Here is a 14,550-nt window from a genome sequence, read left to right as displayed (position 1 = left end):
TCTTTCCCACAGAACAATGCAGCTCTCAAAAGAACATGGAAAAAGGCTAAAACACAATGTACTTTCTGCTATCAAGACTATGACTAAAAAGTGGAATGATAAAGTTTAAAGCTAAGCCTTTTCTGAAGGTTATAATTATAAACAAAACTGATCACCAATATATCAGTTGCACACATACATAGGACATGGTTTAGAGGTGGATTTGGCAGTGTTAGGTTAACAGTTGAAGTCAATCTTAAAGGTCTTTTCCAACCTAAATGATTCTGTGATTCTATGGTTGTATTTCATCAAGACCATCAGGTTCAGATTTTGGAATACCATGAATTTCTGAAAAAGCTTGCCCATATCTGTATCTTGTAAAACAGGGGATGTGTAGATTGTATTTTATTATTGCATTAGTGTGACAGAACAGTCTAGATAGGAAATTCTACGTACCTGACAGACAGCACTGAGGAAGACTGATTTCAGGAAAACCCAAGTGAGTTAAGGTAAATGACACAACCCATAGGATGACCTTTAAAGAATTAGGACTAGTAGGCCTCAGTTTTGGTTCCAACTGAGAGCAGCTTCATTGTTCTTGTGGACTGTATCGATACGCCACTGTAGGTGATAATTTTCCTCCTCCCTTGTTGCTATGTGATTCCTAAACACTTTTTTCAAGAAAACTGCTGGGGATGTGGGAGCAGTTCACCTCTAGCACCATTTGTGATGCATTGCTTTCTTAGTCTTTGCTGGATGAGTACATGGACTGGCTATCCTAGCAATAATTTCCTGTTTCCACTTCATATAGACCTAGGAAAAACCCTTTTTTACTCCAGGAAGCAGTACAGTTTATCTGACAGTGTAGCACCTATCCATTAACCACCAGTTCATTTCCCATGTAAATTATACTTCAGATGTAATTACTCAACTTTCTATGTCACATTAACATTTGACTAGAGATTGAAAAACTTCAAAAATCAAAATAATATAAAGTTGCCTTGCAGACAAAATGTGTCCACCACCAGATAAACTGTGTTGATAAAGGTAACAGTTATGAATCCAGTAGTTAGCTGGTTTATTAAAGGACACCAAATCAGTCCTGTCTCCATGGAACATATTTCTTAGCTTAGGATGGTATATAGTGATAGGTAGAAAAATAATACAGTGAATTATTATCATACGTAGAGCTTTGTTTTGCAAGAACATGAAGACCAGAGTTAAAGCAAAAGTTCACTTTACTAGGTGCAGAACTTAATTTTCTGAGGTAGTGAATAAATGAGTTAACTAGTATTTTAGACATATAGTACTCTCCATACTAAAATCAAGTAAAAGTTATTAGCAGTTTCTACACAGTTTATTAAGTGCTCTGTCCCCTCCTGAAGCTGTAACAGATTTCCAATCATCTGTCAGATTTAACACTACAGGATCTAATGAGGTGTCCTTCCAGCTGAGAACAGCTGACTATTGCTTCAGTTCCTCAGCAGGAACCTTGTTTCATCTTGTAGCAAGAATATACATTGCTGGGCAAATGGGCAAGCAGCTATTCAGACCATCTGGTTACTTTCAGCAGCAGAAGAAAGATGGAAAACCAAAGCAATTCACAGGCTTGGGTCAGCTGGTCTAATGCATTTGTGAATGTTTTACGAGAATGGGACAGTGGATTAGAATATTGTTTATTTTACAGAGAGCAATGAATTACTGAATTATTATAGAAAAAATTTAGATGTACCAAAGCTCTTTCCGTCCACCCATCTTGTGAGTTTCCCAGAACTACCAGGTTTAGGTTATTATTTTTTTCTAACATAACTTTTCATAACAGCAACTCTTTGGTATGCTGCAAAGACCAATACTTCCTGATTTCTTTCAAGGTACTGAAGTTGTCCATTGACCAGAAACTAGTTAATGGGCACTTTCTTGGTGTGCCAGTCACAGGAAGGGACCTTCAGCTCAGGGAACTCTACTCCCAGCTTTACAACAGGTAATGTGAGTGGTGTTTACTTGTTTAGAAAAGGACTATATAAACTTTATTCAACTGAAGAAAAATAAATCAGTAATCTTCTAGACACCCGATTCTTTCAGAAATGAAATGACTTCCCAGTTCCATGTTGACTTAACATGGAACATAGAAGTTTGACATAAAGAAAACAAGGAGAAGATGTTTCATATGATAAAAATGTGATTGCTTTAACACATACTTCTGCATTTCTGTCTCCTATCTCTTTATCAAACTTTGGGAAACATCAAATGTATATACTTATAATATTTTTTTCTAAGTTTTTAATGTATTCTTTTTATCTTTCAATATACTATCACTAGTGCACAAGATGGAAAACTGAGGGATATACTGCTTTTTATTATAGATAATAAAATGACTAGCACCAGGTCTTATGATTAGTCAGAATGTGGCTTACACCAATTAAATGAGTTTCAGTAAACTATTTGCTAAAAAAAAAAAAAAAAAAAAAAGATTAAATGCTATGCCATATAGCTACGCAGATTTTATTTTTGCAGTTGTTTTACAAAACAGTATTTACATTCACATTAGTCATGACTGTGGGGGGAAAAAAAGAGGAAGTGATATCCCCCAAATCCAGATCTATGGAATGGATGGAAATTAAAAGGATGAGTTAAATTTAGCTCTGAATTCAGTCCTATATTTAAGAAACCTTAAAATATAGTCACTGCTCTACAGGAATATTCCTGCAGCAAAGGAGAGAACTTAAGGAGGAAGGAAAATGGAGACAATTACTGCCTTTTAGAAACAGGTTTATAATCTGGACTATCCAAAAGAAAGTTTCATAAAAACTACACCTTTTCCCACCTTATTTACACTAAATATGGCATTACAGACAAGACACTTTGAGTTTGAGCAATAGCAGACATTGCCGGCGTGACAGTTCATTTAAGAAATGCCAACAACAGTTGTCTGTAAAGTTGCTTTCAGATATCTGGCTTCATCAACCAGAGAGAGGGTTCATGAAAGAGGCCTGCATACACTGCTGAGTAGTTACTGTTTTAAAGAAGGACCGAAAATGGCCAATCACAATGAAGGGTCCAAAACAACTTCCTTAATGCCTCAGTTTCAGTCTCCTGTCACTTTCTGAACTATTTACCTAAACTTAATTTAAATTTATCTATTTGTGATAGGTGTTGCCCTTATATAGTCATCCTATTAAAAAAAAAAAAACAAACAAAAAACCCATCAGGTTAGTTTGTTTCACATTTTTATTGCCTGTTTGTACTCATTTGAAATTTCTGGCTCTGAAGACCCTGACACATGAGCTCTCAGCATGTTCAGGGTTTATTTTATTTTATTTTATTTTATTTATATTATGGTATTTATATTATTTTATTATTTTACTGTATTTATTTATTTTATTTTATTTTATTTTACTTTATATTTTAATTTAATTTTATTTTACTTAACAGAACAAATAAAAGAAATAGAAAACGTGTCCTAACAAGCAAGGTTGAAATTGACAAAATTTTAAACAGAAAAAGATTTTTAAAAAGTGAATTACACCTCTATTAATATATCAATTAAAAACGCAAAAATTTATTTCATTCAGTAGATTTCTAGAACTGTCCCCTCATTGCACGTTAGGGACACGATTCTTGTTTGCAAATATCTGTCCCTACTTGCCAGCAACCTTACTGGTTGAGATAATTTCTGCATCCTGAAGATGTCCCATATGTATCCTGTCATATATCTGAAGACAGGAAGAGAATGCAATAGGGACTGAGAAGAACATTTGCATATGACAAGATTCTATGGTGTGATAGCCAATAGTAATAATAGGGGTTTTACTATTCTTGAGGCAGGAAAAGGTCAGTAGGAAAAGTAGATGATAAGGGATATCAGCACCCCCCAAAAACAGTATTTTACCAGTCCCTTTCATCCAGAATGTTATCCCTGGAACACAATCCCCACATTTGGAAAAAGGAGAGTTTGTCCTGAAAGGCACTCTGGGACAAGAAGGAACCTTCAAAACAGACAAGTTCGAAGTAGCCGGAGACAGGTATCCATTATGGGCATTTTATAACCATTTTCCTGATCAAAAATACAGGTGAAAGATGATTACAGAATCAGAATCACAGACTCGTCTAGGTTGGAAAAGACCCTGAAGATCATCCAGTCCAACAACCAACCTAACATTGACAGTTCTCAACTACACCATATCCCTAAGCACTATATCAACCCAACTGTTAAACACCTCCAGGGGTGGGGACTCCACCACCTCCCTGGGCAGTCCATTCCAACGCCTAACAACCCCTTCTGGAAAGAAATACTTCCTAATATCCAGTCTAAACTTTCCCTGGCGTAACTTGAGGCCATTCGTTCTTGTCCTATCACTCATTACTTGGTTAAAGAGATTCATCCCCAGCTCTCTGCAACCTCCTTTCAGGTAGTTGTAGAGGGCGATGAGGTCTCCCCTCAGCCTCCTCTTCTCCAGACTAAACAACCCCAGTTCCCTCAGCCACTCCTCGTACGACATGTGCTCCAGACCCTTCACCAGCTTCGTTGCCCTTCTCTGGACACGCTCGAGTAATTCAATGTCCTTTTTGTAGTGAGGGGCCCAAAACTGAACACAGGAATCGAGGTGCAGCCTCACCAGTGCTGACTCCAGGGGTAAGATCACTTCCCTGTCCCTGCTGGCCATGCTATTTCTGATGCAAGCCAGGATGCCATTGGCCTTCTTGGCCACCTGGGCACACTGCTGGCTCATGTTCAGCCGGCTGTCAATCAACACCCCCAGGTCCCTCTCTGACTGGCAGCTCTCCAGCCACTCCTCCCCAAGCCTGTAGCGCTGCTGGGGGTTGTTGTGGCCCAAGTGCAGCACCCGGCATTTGGCCTTATTGAAACTCATCCAGTTGGCCTTAGCCCATCGCTCCAGCCTGTCCAGATCTCTCTGCAGAGCCTCCCTACCCTCGAGCAGAGCAACACTCCCACCCAACTTGGTGTCATCTGCAAACTTACTGAGGGTGCACTCGATCCCCTCGTCTAGATCATCAATAAAGATGTTAAACAGGAGTGGCCCCAAAACTGAGCCCTGGGGGACACCACTCGTGACCGGCTGCCAACTGGATTTAACTCCATTCACCACAACTCTTTGGGCCCAGCCATCCAGCCAGTTTTTTACCCAGCAAAGCGTGTGCCCATCCAAGCCACGAGCAGCCAGTTTTGTCAGCAGAATGCTGTGGGAAACGGTGTCAAAGGCCTTTCTGAAGTTGAGGTAAACAACATCCACAGCCTTTCCCTCATCCAATAAGCATGTCACCCTGTCATAGAAGGAGATCAGTTTTGTCAAGCAGGACCTGCCTTTCATAACCCCGTGCTGACTGGGCCTGATCATCTGGTTGTCCCACATGTGTTGTATGATGGTACTCAGGATGAGCTGCTCCATCAGCTTCCCGGTCACCGAAGTCAAGGTGACAGGCCTGTAATTTCCCGCATCATCCTTCCGACCCTTCTTATATATGGGCATCACATTGGCCAATTTCCAATCTGTTGGGACCTCCCCGGTCAGCCAGGACTGCTGATAAATGATGGAAAGCAGCTTGGCGAGCACCCCAGCCAGCTCCTTCAGCACCCTCAGGTGTATCCCATCTGGTCCCATAGACCTGTGTATGTCTATGTGATGCAGTAGGTCACTGACTATCTCCTCGTGGATTGCGGGGGTGGTTCTCCCAGTCTCTGTCTTCTGGCTGAGGAGGCTGGGTTCCCTCAAGACAGCTAGTCTTGCTATTAAAGACTGAGGCAAAGAAGGCATTAAGCACCTCAGCCTTTTCCTCATCACTTCTTACCATGTTTCCTTCTGCGTCTAGCAGGGGATGGAGGCTCTCTCTGGTCTTTCTTTTTCTGCTCACATACTTATAGAAACATTTCTTGTTGTCCTTGATTGCTAAAGCCAGATTAATTTCCAGCTGGGCTTTAGACCTCCTGATTTCCGCCCTGCATAACCTCACAGAGTCGCTAGTCCCTTCTTCCAAAGGCCCTAAACTCTCCTTTTCTCCTTGAGTTGCAGCCAAAGCTCCCTGTTCAGTCAGGGTGGTCTTCTCTGTTGCCAGCTTCTCTTACAGCACCTGGGGACAGCCTGCTCATGAGCCATTAAGACTTCCTTCTGAAAGAGTGCCCAGCCTTCCTGGACCCCTATACCCTTCAGGATCGTCTCCCAAGGGATCCTGTCAAGCAGGTGCCCAAACAAGACAAAGTCAGCCCTTTGGAAGTCCAGGATGTCAGTTCTGCTTCCCCCTCTCCTGGCCTCCCTAACAATACTGGATTCTATTATTTCATGATCACTGTGCCCTAGTTGTCCTCTGACCGCCACATCATCCACCAGTCCTTCTCTGTTCACAAAGAGAAGGTCCAGCAGCGCACCTTCTCTGGTCGGTTCATTCACCAGCTGTGTCAGGAATTTATCTCCCACACATTCCAGGAATCTCCAGGACTGGTCCCACTCTGCTGTGTTGTATTTCCAGCAGATGTCTGGGAAGTTAAAGTCTCCCACAAGAACAAGGGCAAGCGATTGTGAGATTTCTCCTAAATGCCTATAGAATATTTCATATACCTCTCTGTCCTGGTTGGGTGGCCTATAGTAGACTCCTACTACAACATCTGTCCTGTTGGCCTTCCCGCTGATTCTAACGCAAAGACACTCCACCCTGTCTTCACTACACTTGTAATCAAAGCAATCATAACAGTCCCTAACATACAGCACCACCCCACCGCCTCTCCTTCTTTGTCTATCCCTCCTAAAGAGCTTGTAGCCATCAACTGGCACACTCCAGTCATGGCAGACATCCCACCATGTTTCTGTAATAGCCAGTACATCATAATTTTTCTGTTTCATCATGGCTTCAAGCTCCTCCTGTTTGTTACCCATGCTGTGTGTATACATGTGTATATATGCACTTCAGATGGGCTGGTGTTTTTCCCCCTTCCCCCTTCAAATCTAGTTTAGAGCTCTGTCAATGAGCCCAGCTAACTCCTGCCCTAAGATCCTCTTCCCCCTCTGGGACAGGTGCATCCCATCTAATGCCAAAAGGTCTGGTGTCCTGTATGCCAACCCATGATTGAAAAATCCGAAGCCCTGATGGTAGTACCAGTCTTGGAGCCACAAGTTCATCTGTTGAATTCTTCAGTATTCTTCTTCATCCATCTCCCCAACTGAAGGAGAACACAATTTGTGCCCCCGACCCCTTAATCAGTTTCCCTAAGGACCTGAAATCTCTCTTCATTGCTTTAGGACTTCTCCTGGTAATGTCGTCACTACCTACCTGAAAAACCAGGGGAGGTTAGTAGTCCTTGGGTCTCAATAGAGCGGGGAATTCTGGTGTGAGGTCCTTGACCCCGGCCCCAGGGAGGCAGCAGACTTCCCTATGAAGCGGATCTGGTCTGTATATTGGGCCTTCAACATCCCTCAGAATGGAGTCACCCACTACAATGACTGTTCTGGGGTTCTTTTTAGAACTGGTTTTAATACCTGGTCAGAACGACCCGGCCTTGGTGGACCTTGGTCTTTCTTCCTCCTTCTTCATTCAAAAGTTCCAGGGTCCCAAGTCTATTGTGAATGGACACCACGGAGGGTGAGGGAGGTTGGGAGAGGATTTTCCTGCCTCTGTGAGCAGGGACCTGTTTCCAGCCTCCCCCACCTCTTAGGTGCCCTCCTTCTGCCTGATAGTAAGAGGATGAGGGATTGCCTGCCTTGTTTGGAGCCTCCATTTGCTCCTGTTGCTTTAGGGGTGCTAGGGTGTTATTCCACCAATCAATCTCCCTTTCACACTCCCTAATACTTCTTAATCTCTTGACCTCTTCTTTGAGTTCCACCACCAGGCTGAGCAGGTCATCCAGCTGATCACAGCGCACACAGGTGTTATCACTGCTGCCTTCCAACAGGACTGACAGGCTCAGACACTCCCTGCAGCCCGGGACCTGGACCGCTGCATGTTTGTGTGGCAGCTCCGTCTGGGTCGCCACGTTCTTTCTGGTGGTGGCTTTGACGCGAGTGGTAACCATAGCTCAGTCTACTTGTGGAGGACGATAAGATGAAACTAGCTCAGACAAGATCTAGACCCCGGAGATGGACTGTGCCCTGTCCGCTTGCCCTGCCTGCGCGAACTGCTGTGCAAACTGACGTGCCTCACCCTTCTGATGCGCCACGCCCTGTTTGCCCACCCTGTTGCTGTGCTCCTGGTCGCTCGCACTCCCTGGGGGCTGCTCTTGTATGTGAGGGTGTTGGGCGCCATTACTCCAGTCTCCGCCCACTCTGAGTCCCCCCTGCTCTTGTTCACAGCTCACTCTTCCTGTTCAGGGGGGAGGCGACTTGAGCCTCTCCCTCCTCCCTGGGCTTCTGCCTTCATGTCTTGCGGTTTTGCCACAGGTTTTTGATGCTTTCAGAATGGTCCCCCACTGCTATCCTCCTCTTTGGAGCCCCTCTCCTCCTCAATTAGTTCTTTTGTTATATTTCTTTCCATTACTCTCTGCCCTGAAGGTCTCCCTCACAAGACTTCATTTGCTTAACCTTTGTATATATATGTCAAATGTTTGGTACAGTAAGTGGTCTAATTACAGAGGTTCTATTATTTTTTTTTCCTGTAAGTATTTCTAATTGGCAGAGAGGTACATTTATTTCATTGGAGATAGCACAGATTGCCTGGTGCAAAAATTACTCTTCCAAAAAGAATTGCCTGACTTTCATTGACCCAAACGTTGATAGGATTTATAGAGGAATACTTACTTTAAAAAACGTTTCATATTTCAACACGACTGAAGGTATGCTTTCTTTAATTTGCCCCAAATTTGTCTTTTATGCCACCTACCTATGAGAAGCTGTTTCCTGAAACAACTCTTGTTCTTATCTGCCCATTTCCTTGAATAAGGCTTAACACACTACTTTATAGTAGCTCTGAGAAAAGTAGTATAATAACATGCTACTAATTTGCATGTTTTGAGACTTACTCAGAGCAGGCGTCCCATTATTTCCATGTGGAAGTCATTAAAACAATTTGGCAGAGCCTTTAAGATATTATTTAATGTGATATAAGTAAATGTAGATACAGAAAAAGACATTTTGGGAATATATCAATTTTCAAGGCGCATTTGGAAGCAGTAAGCCAATTCATTTTAGCCACTGTCTAATGACTTTTGTAATTTTTGACAAGACTGATATATAACTGGATGTTTTTAAGTCCTCATCTTTCCTGTAAAGTTAATGCTGATAAACTATTAAGCATATTTCAATGTAATATGCTTAACATATATTGACAGTAAAATTTAATTCTTTTCAGAAAGGTTGTTAGCCATAATTACATTTACATCAAGAAAGACAGCCAAATATGCATGGTTAGAATACACTTGCCTTTATAAAAGTGGTATGCTAGCTGACCCAGAGACATTTTATGTTCCATCCTGACCTCTCTTTTCTTTTTTCTATCTGAAGGTACTGAAAATAGCTGTGGCCAAGTTTTCATGACTAGAGCAAACAGAGGCCAGTAACATTTCCTACATCCTGGCTATTTTCTATTGTTAACTTAAATTTTTCTGAGAAAGCTCTGTTTGATAGAACAGAATCTCAGGTTCATTATATAAAATACAAATGCAAGTCCTTATTTTATCTTCAATGCTATTTATAACAGAGAATCCATACATTTTATTCTACTTTAATGAAGTGTTCTTTCTACCAAGAGAGACTAAGATAGTCTATTTATTATCTTGTACAAGCTCATAATTTGACAGATATTAATTTTATTTTCTTTAAAAAAAAAGAATAATTAAGCTTAGATTCTAAGATAATGTGCCTAAGTACAGATTTAGCTTCACACTGGCTGGGTCAAAGTCCAAAAGTGATTTTGTATAATTCATTAATGACTACTTTTGTTTAGATGGATGCTTATTCCCTGTTGAAAAAAAACCCACTCAGTTTCTTATGTATATATGTTATGCTCTTGTCAACTTGAGTTTGGCAAACAGCAACATTTACAAATTATTCAACTTGAATTTAAGTGGACTGTAAAAATATTGCACTTCATTTTTTTTCCATTAAATTATTAAACAAATGATCAGAGACTGCCAGTTCTGAATTAAATATTTAGATTACATATTTAATCTAAACTCAAGTATTTAGTTTAAATTCTACTGTGTAAAATTGAAGGTACTTGAAAAATCATGTTCTGGTTTGTCTGTGTTGGCCACCTCAGACTTCCAGGCCATGATGTTGTGATGTTTTGCTTGTGTCAGGCATAAAGTCTAAATTAAAAATTTACACTGTTCTTGAATTTGCAGAATTAGAATTATAATTTGGTTTGATGACTATGTTATTTAGATAGCTAGAATTTTTACTATTAATATTGCTAAATTTATACCTTTTAGCATCACAGAGTAATTTATTTTTATTCCATCTTCTTAAAAAGTCTCTTAGGCTTTTAAAAATACTATTCTGTCTGAATAGCAAGAAGTTCTTCTGACTGCATAGTATTTTCTATATAAAATATGGTATCAAAAGAACAACACAATGCAGAACAAGAAATTATGCTATATCATGAGGAAATGTATCCTCAAAGTTGCAGACTAGTCTGTGTCAAAAGAACATTTAATTTTTAGGACCTCTTGCAGACAGTACTTTTAGAAAAAAGTTCGACACTTTTCACCTGAAAAGTATTTTAAAAATGAGTTGGTACGGAGATCTAGAGAACCTGATCCCTTAAAGCATTTAATTGTGAACTTGCCATTAAGAATGTGAATAAACACACCTCAGGGAGGCTGCTTATAATTAATTATTTGGACGATGAACACTGAGAGACTTAATTCACCACTACCTTGAGTAAGAAGCAGCCATATGCAATATTTTTGCAAAATGTAAAACTGTATATTGTATCATGTTGTCCAGGTGTAAAGCAGTAAGCAGTCAGGCACTTTAACAGCAATTTCTCCATTTATAATAAGTATTAGACTGCAAATCTTGAAAAGTAGTCTATCTAAAGGAAGTACCTAGAGTGTACCCAGAAAAAAAGGAAGTGGCAAAATATGATCTAAAGTGACTCAACATTTCCGATGGTATTATTTTCCACTGCACTGGTCTAAAATATACTGACAGTTGCTGTTCCAAAATGGGGAATAATAATAGGTAGGTCAAAGAAGTTCTGTCTAATTGGCCTTCTAGAAGCTGCAGCAAATGCAAGATACAATGTTACTAGAATTTCAAGTGTGAAAGGATAACTGTTAAAATAGTATTAAATGATTTAAGCAAAATAAAACGTTTAAAAATCTAAAGTATTCCATGAAATACATGTTATAAAAAATAAACCAAAAAAGAAAAGATGACATAATATGTCTCTGGGACATATTCTGGGAAGATGGGGATGAGAATCTAATTTATATATAATTTTGATAAATGAATGATGAAATTCAGCACAGTTAGTGATACCTGCCTTTGAATAGTAAAATAAAACATGTATTTGTCTCTTATTACAACACAAGACTTAGACCATTACACTTGCATATTCATATTCACACGCAGCAACTCTCATACATATAAGAAGAGTTTTAAAAAATCACATGCACTTCTTTATGTTCAACATACCTGGAAGGTCATAGAAAAAATTATTTTTAAACAATATGTGGTTTAGCTAGTCTATGATTGAATGACTCCAAGTGGCATAATACCACTAGGATTCTCAGTGGGGGAAAAAAAGAAGAAACAACGCGGAAGGGGGAACTGCAATAGACACATCACAAATTGGGTACGATGAATTATTGCACACTTACCTACTGGAACTAGGAAACTCCCTCCAACTGCAAACACAATGAAACCTCCATGGGGCCCCCAGATCTAATTCATAAAAATATACCTACACTTCCTAGTCACTCAGTTTGGATTTTCCTAGCAATATCGGCATTCCTTCACCTCTAACACAGTATCTGTTAAAAACAGAAAAAAAGGGGTTAAATTTCCTGGAACATAAATCTGGGTTGCTGAATGAAGGAAAGCCTGTGTAAACACAGGTGGGAAAACAGATGGAGAAAGGAAAAGATAGCAGGGACGCAAGTCTTGTCTTGTGTCCTCTGAGGCTGAGAGAAATTTTGCCAGTGACTACAACAAGAGCAGGATGAGACCACAGTGAACAATCAGTCCTCTGTCCACCAGCAAGGAAACAAATGAAGTAACAGAAGAGTCCTGAACATATTCCCAGAAATCCCCCCTTCAGTATGTTGTGCTGAGCCTTACTGGTTGGGTAGTGCTGGATTTATTCCTTTTTTCTTCTCTTTGTGGGCATGTCAGCCCCACTCTAACATTCCAGTTAAGGACAAAGGCAGTTCATCACATGCTTAGTTGGATCAGGAGTGCATGCCCAAAGTAATTCCTCTGACTCTACAGGGCTGGCAGCTGAAGGGGAACAGGACATCATGAAATCACTGATGCTCATCAGTGTGCTCTACAATAGCTTTGGGACAGCTGTAACTTTTATGTTTGCAGGGGTAACAATCTCAGGCAAGTTATAAAATAGCAAAAAGCTGCTTTTCTCCTTTGTTCCTCAAGTAGGAGCTTGCAGTTCGTAGTAGAGTGCATGTGAACACCAGCAAACTGTGGTTGGGGTTAGGGGGATGCAGAGAAGTGGAAGGTCATAAGGCATCAGGGAGCAAAATGCCTTTCCAGAAGGGAAAGAGAAATTGCAGAGCCAGATCTTATTGTGATGACTAAATGAGCCTTATTAGCCACACATGGAGCCAACTGAGTAAGAGGAAGAAAATTGTTGGAAAGGAGTTCTTTTACTAAAGCAAATTTTTCTTCAGTATATTGAACTCCTGCATGTTTGTTGTTGTAATTAATCATGAGACATTTTGAATCACCAACTTACATAATATTATGGAGTGATTCTGATATAATTTACACCAGCAAAAATTAGAATTGCCTCATAGCAGTGGCATTACACCAGTTTCTACCAATATCCATTGGTACAATGAAAATTAGATTTGTATTAGGCTCATTAGATACATTACTATTTCTGCTTTGCAAAGCCTCAGTAAATGATGAACTATGCTTCTCTATAAGCAAAAGACTCATATTCTTGTGCTTCATCTGTAAAGACTTCAAAATCTTTGCATCTTAACAATTTTATATGTCTAGTGAAGAATTAATATGCAATCTGTTCAGTAATTCCTCCTATCACAAGAAGTCTTTGAGTAATTTTTAATAAAACCACCTTGTACTCAGAGGAAAAGGTTCAGTAGGATCAAAACCTGGCAATATCCTCCCTACCATTTACTACTGGGATTATAGCATAAATGAGTTTGGACTACCAAGGTATTAAAGAAGAGAAACACAAATATGCACCAAGACAGACAAAAGAATTGGGGAGCTCTCATTCTCCACTACTGTGTACTTAACAAAGACTTTACATTTTCAGTACTGTAAACTGCAGATACTCAAAACCATGAACAAGATGACAAAAAATTAAATAATATACCCATCACAACATCCTCAAAATACAATTGCCCACATTTTTCACCTGCCTCCTGATTCTTATTCTCCATCCCAGGAAGGCCAAATTCAACTGTGTTCATCTCAAGCTTGCAACACACGTGCAGTCAGATTTTCCTACCTGCGGTTCAAAAGCAATAGGTGTAAGCACCTTCCTGCTCCTTTCCAGCTTCTGAAGGTTTCTTTAGCCTTTTTCAGACATGCTTTTACCCCTTGTATTTTTTTTCCTTTCCCATTAATTTCATGCCCATGACGTTCCCCTGCACTCACAGTTCCTCTGTCTCGTATTTCCTTGCATCACTCACAGCCTGACTCCTACCCACATAGTCCTCTCTCTGTTGACCTCCATCTCACTCCCCACACTCTTCTAACCTCCTGTATGGTTTTGTTCTATATGTTAACATAGCCCTGCCCATCCACTCTTTCCTGACCTTCTTCATTCACACTTTACCCTCCCTAGAGAAGCAGCTAGAAGGAGGTCATAATTTCCATGGAGGGCAACCTTGTTTCCCCTCATATGAAAACTGCATCAGTCTCAGTGGGCAAAGTTTCTCTTTTATTTGTAGAGAAAAAACACATCTACTGCTTTGCTGAAAGTAGCAGCAATCCTATTCCTAATAACGGGGAACTGAGAGGCATTTTAGAAAACAGAGGGAAAAAGTGAAGGAAGACATCAAAAAATCCATAGACATTTGGGAAAAATGAGTATTGCTATATTTCTTCAAAATTCCTAGAGAATCCAGTTAAAGCAGCTATAGATTATTAAAATCCTGGAATTCTCAATTGGTAACTGTGGCTTACATCATTTCACTGATGTAGAAATAACTATATAACTGTGCAATATAGTGAAAATTAGCTTCATGTATTCTTCAATGCCTAATTCCTGTCCCTCTTACAAAAACTCACATATGATCCATATGATAATATCCTTCAATCAGCAGTCTGAAAAAAACTTACTGGGATGAAAATGAGCATCCTACATGCTGCTGGGCTAAGTAATGCTCCTGCACACAAAGTTCAAGATTAGATTTATGAACACACATGAAGGTTAAGGGATAGGATGCTCTTCCCACAGGAATACCAACAAACG

General features: G+C 40.1%; 1 protein-coding gene across 1 annotated transcript in view; it reads right to left on the bottom strand.

Annotated features, from left to right (window-relative positions):
- The window catches only part of HCN1 (hyperpolarization activated cyclic nucleotide gated potassium channel 1), a 207,737-nt gene that overhangs the window by 10,475 nt on the left and 182,712 nt on the right, over positions 1-14,550 (bottom strand). The gene's annotated exons all lie outside the window — the stretch shown is intronic.

This window comes from Strix uralensis, chromosome Z (genome assembly GCF_047716275.1).
Source record: "Strix uralensis isolate ZFMK-TIS-50842 chromosome Z, bStrUra1, whole genome shotgun sequence".
Classification (NCBI taxonomy): Eukaryota; Metazoa; Chordata; class Aves; order Strigiformes; family Strigidae; genus Strix; species Strix uralensis.
Note: the sequence above shows the minus strand (reverse complement) of the source record. Positions and strands in the feature narration are given on the sequence as shown.